The sequence below is a fragment of the Rhinatrema bivittatum genome, chromosome 18 (genome assembly GCF_901001135.1).
Source record: "Rhinatrema bivittatum chromosome 18, aRhiBiv1.1, whole genome shotgun sequence".
Classification (NCBI taxonomy): Eukaryota; Metazoa; Chordata; class Amphibia; order Gymnophiona; family Rhinatrematidae; genus Rhinatrema; species Rhinatrema bivittatum.
Genome location: NC_042632.1, coordinates 28,035,266 through 28,049,772, shown reverse-complemented (window position 1 = coordinate 28,049,772; position 14,507 = coordinate 28,035,266).

The following is a 14,507-nucleotide window of genomic DNA, read 5'->3' as shown; positions in this document are numbered from 1 at the left end:
TAACTTGCTGCATTGAGCTGGACAGCTCTTTTCAGTGTTAGGAGCTGGAAGCCAGAGTGACAGGGCCTATGGCATTGTGACCCCCAGGACAGGGAATACGGAGAGCCAGCCTTTGGTTCACGTCATCTGTTCTGTGGAAAAAGGGCATCAATGAAGCAGGGCTGCTTCTCTATGACATAACTCTCAAAGGGGGAGGGGTTATTGTACAACCAACCTAAACATCTACAAAAAAAAGTAAATAAGATTTACCACCTGACAAACAAGGTTCAGGATCCTTCCGCAAAGGGCTTACAAAATAATGAGATTGAGAATTGTAGCATGGGACAGTGGACTGTGAACAAGGTGCTTCACGGCCAGCCTAGAAAAGAGCAGTACAACAGATAAAATGCAGGATTTGTAACGCAGAAACTGGAAATAGTTACGCATTTTGTCACCGGATGCCACCTACTAATGTCTGGATTAAGTAACTAAATAATGAGATTAGTGGAACAGTTTTGCACAAGAGAAAGGAATGTGTTTTTGTTTTTAATAGGCTTTGCATGAGAGACGCAAGCAGTTTGTGTGGAGCCAGCTCAAGGCCTAGCGTACCAAGATAACGGTACTTTTACATCATTAGTTTAGGTAAAGGTTGAGTAATTCTGCACTCCAAATATGGGAGTTATCCAAAAACAAAAGAGGAAAAACCGCTGTCAGCCATACATGTATATAATGTATCTTGTTTCTTGTATAAGAGGAAGGAGAAAAGAGAAAGCAGGACAGGTTCGGTACTTTGCTTCTAAGACAAATTATATATTCATTTCTTGCATTTTACTAATAAAGATTATTTATTAAGATAAGAAGTTGTGAGTTATTACAGACGGGCAGGCCTTCTGCCCCATCCTTTGAAATCCCGGAGTATGGCAGCGCTCCGGTAATGAGCAATAGAAAGTCATAATAAAATAACAGCTCATCCACTGGGAAGTGGGTAAGCACTATCACACCACTGTAGCAAAATAAGCACTGGGATCCTTACTCGGAGAATGAAGAAGTTGTGATCGCCTGGAACATTGCTTTTTCAACCAATTAAAAAAGTTCAATGCAAGAAAATGGGACCTTGTGGTAAAGGAGAGAAGCCCAAGAGTGGGCTTGCTAATACAAGAGTCGGTGACCATCCTGTGGACCGTATGGAGTGAGACAAGATCCTCAAGCAGCAAAAGATACAATCTGAGACCTATAAAATTTGACAAATATATGCAAATAATCCCAACTGTATTGGGTGCTACTGCCCAGGTTATAAACTTCCAGGCGCATCTTGATATGTTTCCTATAAATATTACTTCTTATGAACTCCAAAAGGAGGCTGTCTTTGATACCATGCAAATGTTAAGGGCTTTAGCAGTAAATGGGAGAGGCTGAGCTCATATATAACAGACAGTAGCCTGGCTTTTTAAACCCAGCTACACTAACTGCTGTAACCACATCCTCTGGCAATGAATTCCAGAGCTTAATTATGTGCTAACTTCATGGAGTGTCCCCTGGTCCTTCTATTATCTGAGAGAGTAAATAACCGATTTCCATTAACTTGTTCAAGTCCTTTCATGATTTTGTAGACCTCTATCATATCCCCTCCTCAGTCGTCTCAAAGCACAGTGAGTGTAGGGACTAAGCCTGCATTCACAGACCCCACCCGAAAGAGAGTTTGGAACTTGTGAGAGCAGGTCTGCTTCCCGTGCTCATGGCTCTTTGAGGATTGCTGCTGGAGCGGAGGTCTGGGGAAGGAGGCAGAGGCAGTGGCAGCGAGAGTGGGGCTGTCCAAGGTCTAGAGCAGGAGTGCAGGGTGGCAGGGGCAAAGAAATGTGCCTAGTAGGCCTGTAAATACATCCAGGTCTGCATGTGGGCCAAATGAAAGGGTAGGCATTGCCCATATGACTGGACGAATGTGAAGGCAGCAGTGCACGTGGGCCAGTGGAAGGAGGAAGCTGCAGCGGTGGCGGAATTGGCCCAGTTAAGCAGGAGAGGAGACTAGAGCTGCAGCCGAATCAGGTCACAGCCTTTAAGGAGGCAGCAAAACACTGCACAGAGCGGCAGTAGCCACAGAGGCATTCACGGAGCGGGATGCCAGTGGCCAGTGGTTGGTGTTCCACCTTCACAGAGCAGAAGGATGGAGGCCTGCCATCTCCAAATTAAAAAAAACCAAACAAAAAACCAGGGGTGGCCAAGAGTATGTAAAATTAACGAAGAGTTCATAAGCTATAGGTATTACCAATTATTAGGCTTATTCAACATTTGTTGATAGATAATGTGGCTTTCAATGCATACTTCACTTTCAATACATATCCAGCATAGCTCTCTGCTTCAACGGCAGGGGAGAAGTAAAACTAATAGTTCACGCTTATCCAGCATAGCTCTCTGCTTCAACAGCAAAGGGAGAAGAAAAACTGATACTTCACGCATATCCAGCATAGCTCTCTGCTTCAACGGCAGAGGAGAAGAAAAACAGCCAATAAGGGCTGAATAACATAGTCTGGGTAAATAAATAAGTATGTGTGTAGCTTGCTTATTGCAGCGGTTACTACCACTAACTAATCAAGCTTGATATTTCACTTGGATGCAGCTCCATCACTGCTCTCTACATTAAAGGTGGGGGTGAAAGGGAAATAGAACCAAAGAGCTAAGAGAAACAGATAAGTATGAGAAAAAAGAAGTGTGCCGTCATTTCTATGTTTCTATGTTTCTATGTTAAAGAAGGAGCGGAAAAAAAGAGTATTGGGCCGATGGGGGTAGGGAGGTGGGGAAATAAATGTTGGGGGTCAGGCTAGGGAGGAGAAGAAAGATTGCTGGGGTCAGGGAGGAGGAGATGGGACGTAGGAGAGAGTTTCAGAGAGGGACAGAATGTGTGAGAGAGGCGCTCATATTCCACTCTTCTCCCACCTCCCCACGGTTTCTTCCACTCTGCCTCGTGCTCAGCCATGTAAAACTCAGGCCCTGCTAATCAGTCCTGGCCATTGCCAACTAGGAGTGGAAACAATGTGAGCATATAATGGACCCATGGCAATAGACACGAAAGGAGCTGAAATGGTACAGGTTTGGGGTTTGTGTGTGGTGGCACTGATCATTCGTGCAGCTTCTGTGTACATTCATGGCTCAACTATCTTAAATGGAGTTTATCCATGAAACTCAAGAGGTGCAGTAAATATCATCAACATAATCAACATAATGAATTTGTAGCATCGAGCGATTTAGCTATAAAGTTGGTCCTACAAAATGATAAACGTCAGGAACAGAAAGCAATGCTTTTCTCAGTTACATATGTGGATTTTGCAATTATTCCCAAAGTTCAGATGAGTCTATTGGACCCCACTCTGGTCAGGTAGGATTTCCTTTCCAAGCCCTCACTCTCTCTCTTCCCTCCCCTCCCCCACTCCACTGAAACAAATGTAGCAGATATTCAAAACGAAGAACCTTGCACAAAGAACAGGTTCCATTCCTATGAATTCTCCTTCACAAATCATTGATACTCTACAATATTATCCTTCCGTCATTATTTTCCATGACTGATGTGCAGCTGCAAGGTTTCATAAAGCAAACACCAGTGGCTATTTCCCATTGGGCGCACTATAATTATTTCTTGCAAATGATGGGTTTAAAGACAGATTAGATAGGAAATATGTCCTAAATTACTAGGTAATGTTTCAAGATATCCATTTGCTATATTATTTAATAGTGCATAAAAACATCTTACCTACTGGAGAAGAACTGGCAAAAACTCCTTGAAAATACAACATTGAAATAAGAGTGTGAGATACTGAGGAATTAGGCAACTTCAAAAGCTGCTTCTAAACTTTTAGAATCATAAAACCTTTCAACAAAATCCTAATAGGAAAAAAATGAAATGGAATATCGCAGAAATCTTCGCCATCTCTTTCCCCCTCAGTCCTCTGTAAAAGTAGTTGGAGGAAGACCTGGATGTGAGCAGCACAGCAGTGTTGAAGCCGCTGTCTTGTGATGTCACAGACAGGCGGGGCTTTAGCTCACTGACAGCAGAGGAGAGCCTGCCGGGCACAGTGGCTTGTGCCTGTAATCCCAGCTCCTGGGGAGGTTGAGGCTGGTGGATCGTTTGAGCTCAGAGTCTCTGCTCTGCATCAAGCTATGCTGAGCAGGTGTCCAAGTTAAGCTGGGCATCAACATGGTGCTTCTGGGGGAGCCTGGGAGTCCCAGGTTGGGTAAAGAGGGGTGAACCGGCCCAGGCTGGAAACAGAGCAGGTCAAAGCCCCCATGTCCAGCAGTAGTGGGACTGCACCTGTGAATAGATGGTGTAGTGCAGCCTGGGTGAGACAGTGGGACCCAGCCTCTCTTCTTTTAGGGAAAGAGATCTCTAACAAATATTTCTTTCAAAATGCTGCTCTGACCAATATTCTGCATAATTTTTTGAAAATGAAAGACTATAGTTAAGCTTAAAAATATCATTCTAAACATAAGCATGAATAAAAAATGTGCTTTTAAAATTATTGTTAAAAACAATTAAATAGAATCACATAACAAGAAATATTAGCAAACAACATAAAACAGCACAACCCTCAGGTTTGATCTCTAAGTGCACAATAATGAAATGAATGGGAACAGATCAAGCCCATGAAGGGAGGAGAACGGAGGAAGCACTCCTGCCATGACATATATTCCCTTCTGGATTAATGTTGCATTCAGCTCTGAATCGTCACCTCCAGTTTCTCACATGGGGATTTTGCCACCTCCTGCTGGTGGCTCTGAGGATCCTCTTGATCAGAGGCACTACAAAGCCCCAGGCTCCCAGCAGAGGTCCCCAACCTGAGACAAGAAGTTAGAGATTGTAGGCAGGGGATACCAAACTGATCTCTCACTCACGTTCTGTAATTAAAGGAAATATAAAAGCTGTTTATTTACATATTGGTATCGAGTTAAAAAAAACTAAAGCGTCCCTAAGTAGTAACTCAGCAAATCTTTGCAGAATCAATACTGGGCATAGAAGGGGGGAAGTAATTGAGAAAAATCAGCAGATAAGCTGTCACCATGTAAGAAACTGTTTAAAATTAGTCAGATATTACTTTGTTTCATTTGTATAGCAAATAAATAACACCATTATTGCTTACAATTGTGACATCACACACAGAAAGAAGGACACAGTGAACATTAAGCAGCTCATGGTGCCTCATATTTATTTATTTTATAAGTTTATAGGCCTCACCATATCATGTTGAGGGCACCTTACATGAAAATTATACATTCATAAATATTCAAACAATTATCAAAATGAAAACAACCACGTATTAAAAATAAAATAAATAAGTGTTAAATCATTAACTTTATAAATAGAGAAAAACAGCGCTTAAAATAAATCACAAACTAAGAATATATAACCATTCCAAAACAGCAAAAGTCCTGAGTTGTTCCTAACTTGAAATAAATCAAACTGTATAATATCATCTATCATAAGGCAAGGCTCCCTTTAACCCTGTGCGTGCACATCCCTCATAAGCCCAGCCGCCTGCCTCTGCTTGCAGCCGCTGTGCTGTGATGTCACAGACAGGCGGGGCTTTAGCTCACTGACAGCAGAGGAGAACCTGCCGGGCACAGTGGCTTGTGCCTGTAATCCCAGCTCCTGGGGAGGCTGAGGCTGGTGGATCATTTGAGCTCAGGGTCTCTGCTCTGCATCAAGCTATGCTGAGCAGGTGTCCAAGCTAAGCTGGGCATCAACATGGTGCTTCTGGGGGAGCCTGGGAGTCGCAGGTTGTGTAAAGAGGGGTGAACCGGCCCAGGCTGGAAACAGAGCAGGTCAAAGCCCCCATGTCCAGCAGTAGTGGGACTGCACCTGTGAATAGATGGTGTAGTGCAGCCTGGGTGAGACAGTGGGACCCAGCCTCTCTTCTTTTAGGGAAAGAGATCTCTAACAAATATTTCTTTCAAAATGCTGCTCTGACCAATATTCTGCATAATTTTTTGAAAATGAAAGAACATAGTTAAGCTTGATCTCTGAGTGCACAATAATGAAATGAATGGGAACAGATCAAGCCCATGAAGGGAGGAGAACGGGGGAAGCACTCCTGCCATGAAATATATTCCCTTTCTGGATTAATGTTGCATTCAGCTCTGAATCATAACCTCCTGCTTATCACATGGGGATTTTGCCACCTCCTGCTGGTGGCTCTGAGGATCCTCCTGCTCAGAAACATAAAAAAGCCCCAGGCTCCCAGCAGAGGTCCCCAACCTGAGACAAGAAGTTAGAGATTGTAGGGAGGGGGTACACATTCTATAATTCAAGGAAATATAAAAGCTGTTTATTTACATATTAGTATCGAGTTAAAAAGAAACCAAAGAGTCCCTAAGTAGTAACTCAGCAAATCTTGGGCATAGAAGGGGGGAACTAATTGAGAAAAATCAGCAGATAAGCTGTCACCATGTAAGAAACTGTTTAAAAATAGTCAGATATTACATTGTTTCATTTGTATAGGAAAAAACCACCATTATTGCTTACAATTGTGACATCACTCACGGAGAGAAGGACACAGTGAACATTAAGCAGCTCAAAGTCCCTCATATTTATTTATTTTATTAGTTTATAGGCTACAACGTATCATGTTCTGGGCAGCTTACATGAAAATTATACATTCATAAATATTCAAACAATTAACAAAATGAAAACAACCACGTATTAAAAATAAAATAAATAAGTGTTAAATCATTAAAATTATAAATAGAGAAAAACAGCGCTTAAAATAAATCACAAACTAAGAATATATAACCATTCCAAAACAGCAAAAGTCCTGAGTTGTTCCTAACTTGAAATAAATCAAACTGTATAATATAATCTATCATAAGGCAAGGCTCCCTTTAACCCTGTGCGTGCTCATCCCTCATAAGCCCAGCCGCCTGCCTCTGCTTGCAGCCGCTGTGCTGTGATGTCACAGACAGGCGGGGCTTTAGCTCACTGACAGCAGAGGAGAGCCTGCCGGGCACAGTGGCTTGTGCCTGTAATCCTAGCTCCTGGGGAGGCTGAGGCTGGTGGATCATTTGAGCTCAGGGTCTCTGCTCTGCATCAAGCTATGCTGAGCAGGTGTCCAAGTTAAGCTGGGCATCAACATGGTGCTTCTGGGGGAGCCTGGGAGTCCCAGGTTGTGTAAAGAGGGGTGAACCGGCCCAGGCTGGGAACAGAGCAGGTCAAAGTCCCCATGTCCAGCAGTAGTGGGACTGCACCTGTGAATAGATGGTGTAGTGCAGTCTGGGTGAGACAGTGGGACCCAGCCTCTCTTCTTTTAGGGAAAGAGATCTCTAACAAATATTTCTTTCAAAATGCTGCTCTGACCAATATTCTGCATAATGTTTTGAAAATGAAAGACTATAGTTAAGCTTAAAAATATCATTCTAAACATAAGCATGAATAAAAAATGTGCTTTTAAAATTATTGTTAAAAACAATTAAATAAAATCGCATAACAAGAAATATTAGCAAACAACATAAAACAGCACAACCCTCAGGATTGATCTCTGAGTGCACAATAATGAGATGAATGGGAACAGATCAAGCCCATGAAGGGAGGAGAACGGAGGAAGCACTCCTGCCATGAAATATATTCCCTTTCTGGATTTATGTTGTATTCAGCTCTGAATCATAACCTCCTGCTTATCACATGGGGATTTTGCCACCTCCTGCTGGTGGCTCTGAGGATCCTCCTGCTCAGAAACATTAAAAAGCCCCAGGCTCCCAGCAGAGGTCCCCCAACCTGAGATAAGAAGTTAGAGATTGTAGGCAGGGGATACCAAACTGACCTCTCACTCACGTTCTGTAATTAAAGGAAATATAAAATCTGTTTATTTACATATTGGTATCGAGTTAAAAAGAAACTAAAGCGTCCCTAAGTAGTAACTCAGCAAATCTTTGCAGAATCAATACTGGGCATAGAAGGGGGGAAGTAATTGAGAAAAATCAGCAGATAAGCTGTCACCATGTAAAAAACTGTTTAAAATTAGTCAGATATTACTTTGTTTCATTTGTATAGGAAAAAACCACCATTATTGCTTACAATTGTGACATCACACACGGAGAGAAGGACACAGTGAACATTAAGCACCTCACAGTCCCTCATATTTATTTATTTTATAAGTTTATAGGCCTCACCATATCATGTTGTGGGCAGCTTACATGAAAATTATACATTCATAAATATTCAAACAATTATCAAAATGAAAACAACCACGTATTAAAAATAAAATAAATAACTGTTAAATCATTAAAATTATAAATAGAGAAAAACAGCGCTTAAAATAAATCACAAACTAAGAATATATAACCATTCCAAAACAGCAAAAGTCCTGAGTTGTTCCTAACTTGAAATAAATCAAACTGTATAATATAATCTATCATAAGGCAAGGCTCCCTTTAACCCTGTGCGTGCACATCCCTCATAAGCCCAGCCGCCTGCCTCTGCTTGCAGCCGCTGTGCTGTGATGTCACAGACAGGCGGGGCTTTAGCTCACTGACAGCAGAGGAGAGCCTGCCGGGCACAGTGGCTTGTGCCTGTAATCCCAGCTCCTGGGGAGGCTGAGGCTGGTGGATCATTTGAGCTCAGGGTCTCTGCTCTGCATCAAGCTATGCTGAGCAGGTGTCCAAGCTAAGCTGGGCATCAACATGGTGCTTCTGGGGGAGCCTGGGAGTCCCAGGTTGTGTAAAGAGGGGTGAACCGGCCCAGGCTGGAAACAGAGCAGGTCAAAGTCCCCATGTCCAGCAGTAGTGGGACTGCACCTGTGAATAGATGGTGTAGTGCAGCCTGGGTGAGACAGTGGGACCCAGCCTCTCTTCTTTTAGGGAAAGAGATCTCTAACAGACATTTCTTTCAAAATGCTGCTCTGACCAATATTCTGCATAATTTTTTGAAAATGAAAGAACATAGTTAAGCTTGATCTCTGAGTGCACAATAATGAAATGAATGGGAACAGATCAAGCCCATGAAGGGAGGAGAACGGAGGAAGCACTCCTGCCATGAAATATATTCCCTTTCTGGATTAATGTTGCATTCAGCTCTGAATCATAACCTCCTGCTTATCACATGGGGATTTTGCCACCTCCTGCTGGTGGCTCTGAGGATCCTCCTGCTCAGAAACATTAAAAAGCCCCAGGCTCCCAGCAGAGGTCCCCAACCTGAGACAAGAAGTTAGAGATTGTAGGGAGGGGGTACACATTCTATAATTCAAGGAAATATAAAAGCTGTTTATTTACATATTAGTATCGAGTTAAAAAGAAACCAAAGAGTCCCTAAGTAGTAACTCAGCAAATCTTGGGCATAGAAGGGGGGAACTAATTGAGAAAAATCAGCAGATAAGCTGTCACCATGTAAGAAACTGTTTAAAAATAGTCAGATATTACATTGTTTCATTTGTATAGGAAAAAACCACCATTATTGCTTACAATTGTGACATCACACAGGGAGCGAAGGACACTGAACATTAAGCAGCTCAAAGTCCCTCATATTTATTTATTTTATAAGTTTATAGGCTACAACGTATCATGTTCTGGGCAGCTTACATGAAAATTATACATTCATAAATATTCAAACAATTATCAAAATGAAAACAACCACGTATTAAAAATAAAATAAATAAGTGTTAAATCATTAAAATTATAGAGAAAAACAGCGCTTAAAATAAATCACAAACTAAGAATATATAACCATTCCAAAACAGCAAAAGTCCTGAGTTGTTCCTAACTTGAAATAAATCAAACTGTATAATATCATCTATCATAAGGCAAGGCTCCCTTTAACCCTGTGCGTGCTCATCCCTCATAAGCCCAGCCGCCTGCCTCTGCTTGCAGGCGCTGTGCTGTGATGTCACAGACAGGCGGGGCTTTAGCTCACTGACAGCAGAGGAGAGCCTGCCGGGCACAGTGGCTTGTGCCTGTAATCCCAGCTCCTGGGGAGGCTGAGGCTGGTGGATCATTTGAGCTCAGGGTCTCTGCTCTGCATCAAGCTATGCTGAGCAGGTGTCCAAGCTAAGCTGGGCATCAACATGGTGCTTCTGGGGGAGCCTGGGAGTCCCAGGTTGTGTAAAGAGGGGTGAACCGACCCAGGCTGGAAACAGAGCAGGTCAAAGCCCCCATGTCCAGCAGTAGTGGGACTGCACCTGTGAATAGATGGTGTAGTGCAGCCTGGGTGAGACAGTGGGACCCAGCCTCTCTTCTTTTAGGGAAAGAGATCTCTAACAAATATTTCTTTCAAAATGCTGCTCTGACCAATATTCTGCATAATGTTTTGAAAATGAAAGACTATAGTTAAGCTTAAAAATATCATTCTAAACATAAGCATGAATAAAAAATGTGCTTTTAAAATTATTGTTAAAAACAATTAAATAAAATCGCATAACAAGAAATATTAGCAAACAACATAAAACAGCACAACCCTCAGGATTGATCTCTGAGTGCACAATAATGAGATGAATGGGAACAGATCAAGCCCATGAAGGGAGGAGAACGGAGGAAGCACTCCTGCCATGAAATATATTCCCTTCTGCATTAATGTTGCATTCAGCTCTGAATCATAACCTCCTGCTTATCACATGGGGATTTTGCCACCTCCTGCTGGTGGCTCTGAGGATCCTCCTGCTCAGAAACATTAAAGAGCCCCAGGCTCCCAGCAGAGGTCCCCAACCTGAGACAAGAAGTTAGAGATTGTAGGCAGGGGATACCAAACTGATCTCTCACTCACGTTCTGTAATTAAAGGAAATATAAAAGCTGTTTATTTACATATTGGTATCGAGTTAAAAAGAAACTAAAGCGTCCCTAAGTAGTAACTCAGCAAATCTTTGCAGAATCAATACTGGGCATAGAAGGGGGGAAGTAATTGAGAAAAATCAGCAGATAAGCTGTCACCATGTAAGAAACTGTTTAAAAATAGTCAGATATTACTTTGTTTCATTTGTATAGGAAAAAACCACCATTATTGCTTACAATTGTGACATCACACACAGAAAGAAGGACACAGTGAACATTAAGCACCTCACAGTCCCTCATATTTATTTATTTTATAAGTTTATAGGCCTCACCATATCATGTTGTGGGCAGCTTACATGAAAATTATACATTCATAAATATTCAAACAATTATCAAAATGAAAACAACCACGTATTAAAAATAAAATAAATAAGTGTTAAATCATTAAAATTATAGAGAAAAACAGCGCTTAAAATAAATCACAAACTAAGAATATATAACCATTCCAAAACAGCAAAAGTCCTGAGTTGTTCCTAACTTGAAATAAATCAAACTGTATAATATCATCTATCATAAGGCAAGGCTCCCTTTAACCCTGTGCGTGCTCATCCCTCATAAGCCCAGCCGCCTGCCTCTGCTTGCAGCCGCTGTGCTGTGATGTCACAGACAGGCGGGGCTTTAGCTCACTGACAGCAGAGGAGAGCCTGCCGGGCACAGTGGCTTGTGCCTGTAATCCCAGCTCCTGGGGAGGCTGAGGCTGGTGGATCATTTGAGCTCAGGGTCTCTGCTCTGCATCAAGCTATGCTGAGCAGGTGTCCAAGCTAAGCTGGGCATCAACATGGTGCTTCTGGGGGAGCCTGGGAGTCCCAGGTTGTGTAAAGAGGGGTGAACCGGCCCAGGCTGGAAACAGAGCAGGTCAAAGCCCCCATGTCCAGCAGTAGTGGGACTGCACCTGTGAATAGATGGTGTAGTGCAGCCTGGGTGAGACAGTGGGACCCAGCCTCTCTTCTTTTAGGGAAAGAGATCTCTAACAGACATTTCTTTCAAAATGTCATTCCACATTTAAGGCCTTAACAAAAAGACATTAAAAAATGCTTTCTGGGGTTCCTTTTGCAAAGAATCTTCATGAATCTAATTAGGAGGAAGCACAGAGACCTATAAAAAAGGCTTGACTGGGAAAAATTTTTTTTTTAAGGGCATACAATGTACATGAACAATTCAAACAGTCCAGGCTGAGTAATTTGTGCATGCCCATTGTGCCAGTAGCAGGAGAAAACAGACACTTGTATTGAGTGTCCTTTTACTTAACGTGGACTTGCAGCCATCTCTCCCGGGTCCCGTAGCTGAGGAGGTGATGGGGATGCACAGTTTCCCCTAGCGCCTCCTTTTTAACATGGTAGCTCATTTTCCTATTGCATCACACTCCTGGGAGAGGTGGATGGGAGCGCGTTAGGAAAACGGGCACTCGTATCTAGTGCCCATTGTCCCTGTGATAGGGTAGAGCTCCCTTTGATCCTATGCACATCCCTCCTAAGCACAGCCACCTGCCTCTCCTTGAAGCTGCTGTGCTGTGATGTCACAGACAGGTGGAGCCTTAACTCCCTGAGGAAGGAGGTGAGTACATCAGGCACTGTGGTTTGTGCCTGTGATCACTGCTCTCAGGTAGTATGATGTTTGTGGAATTGCTTGAGGTTAAGGTCTCTGCTCTTCCTCAAGCTGTTGGATCCAGTCTCTTTCCTTTTAGGAAAAACAGACATTTCTGACCCACAATCAGCTTAAATTTGTATTTGTTTTAATGAAAGACCATACTTAATCTAAAAAAAAAAAAAAGTATAAACAGAACCACCAATAAAATATAATTATTGGTAATTGATGTTATAATAAATTACAGAAATAGAAATTTTAGCAAATAATCTAAAACAGCACAGCCTTCAGTTTTGGTATCTGAGTGCACAATATGGGAAATGAATGGGAACAGATCAAGCCCATGAAGGGAGGAGAACGGAGGAAGCACTCCTGCCATGAAATATATTCCCTTTTCTGGATTTATGTTGTATTCAGCTCTGAATCATAACCTCCTGCTTATCACGTGGGGATTTTACCACCACCTGCTGGTGGCTCTGAGGATCCTTCTAATCAGAAACACTAAAAATCCCCAGGCTGCCAGCAGAGGTCCCTGGAAATCTGACCCAAAAAGTAGATCTACAGTATATATATCTCCAACATGAATTCTAAAGAAGATAAAGGAACGGAAAAGTTCAGATATTTATTTATTTATTTATTTTAAAATTTTCTATACCGGCATTCGCGATAATTATCGCATCATACCACGGCTTAAGAAACGAGGAGGCGGCCTCCTCCTAGCAGCCAAAAAGAGTTTCAAACTAACCAGAAAGCCTATTCCTGCACTCCCTAGACTAGAAATCAGCTTTTTTCACTCTCACAACCTCCAAATTTGCCTAGTGTATGCCCCACCAGGTCTCCTCGAGACTAACCCCTCCCCACTGATCGAACACATTTCCAAAAACATTAACATACAAGTTCCTGCTATCATCCTTGGAGACTTCAATCTCCACGTCGATAACATCCCCACCTCACCCGCCTGTGACTCCCTACTAACTGCATTAGATGCACTTGGTTTCACACAAACCATCACCCATCCCACTCACAAAGCAGGCCACACCCTCGATCTCCTCTTCACCAACTCACAAATCCATACCAACACACCCTCATGCACACCCATCCCCTGGTCCGACCACTTTCGCATCGACGCAACATGCTCTGTAATTAAAACACATCTTCCCTCCCAAGGTAAAAAAGTCATTCACTTTAGACGCAACTGCAAACAAGAAGAATTAATAGCAGCCATGTCTGACGATATCAATTCGCTTGACTTAACAGATGTTGACTCGGCACTCACATCATGGAACCACATCACCAACACGATAGCCAACAAGATCTGCCCCATACAGGAACGCACAATTGACATGTCCCAAAGACACAAACAACCCTGGTATACGCCAGAACTAAAAAACATGAAATCAAATCTAAAAAAGCTCGAAAGAGCATAGCTCAAAGACCCCTCCACCACCCAACTAAATAAATTCAAATCATACATGCACTCCTACCGAGTTGCTATCAATAAAACCAAAAGAGACTTCCACTCACAACGCATACACCACCTACAATTCAACCCTAGAGCCCTATTCCAACTAGTTAACAACTTAACTAAACCTTGCACACCATCCATACCAGACATAGACAACCAGACAAAATGTGAAGAACTTGCCTTATTCTTCCATAATAAAATCAGCAACATCATGGCGCGTTTCCCCCTCAAGCAAACATACAACGATACAACACAACCCCAATCTACTTCTAATCTCTCATCATTTGACACCACCTCATCCCTAGAAATCGAATCCATCCTAAAAAAAATCAGACCCTCAACACACCCTACAGACACCATTCCTACAAAACATCTCCTCTCCATCCCCGGGATCATCGCTAAACCCATATCAAACATCATAAACAAGTCCATTGAACTTGGCACTATTCCAAAAAACCTTAAACATGCCATTGTTAAACCCATACTGAAAAAGCCCTCCCTCGACCCCTCTGATCTCACCAATTTCCGACCTATCTCCAACCTGCCCCTAATCACTAAATTCCTTGAGAAAGCCATAAACAAACAGCTATCAGACTACTTGGATGAAAACAACATCCTTTCCCCCTCACAGTTTGGCTTTCGCAAACACCATAGCACAGAGACCTTACTCATTTCACTCTCTGA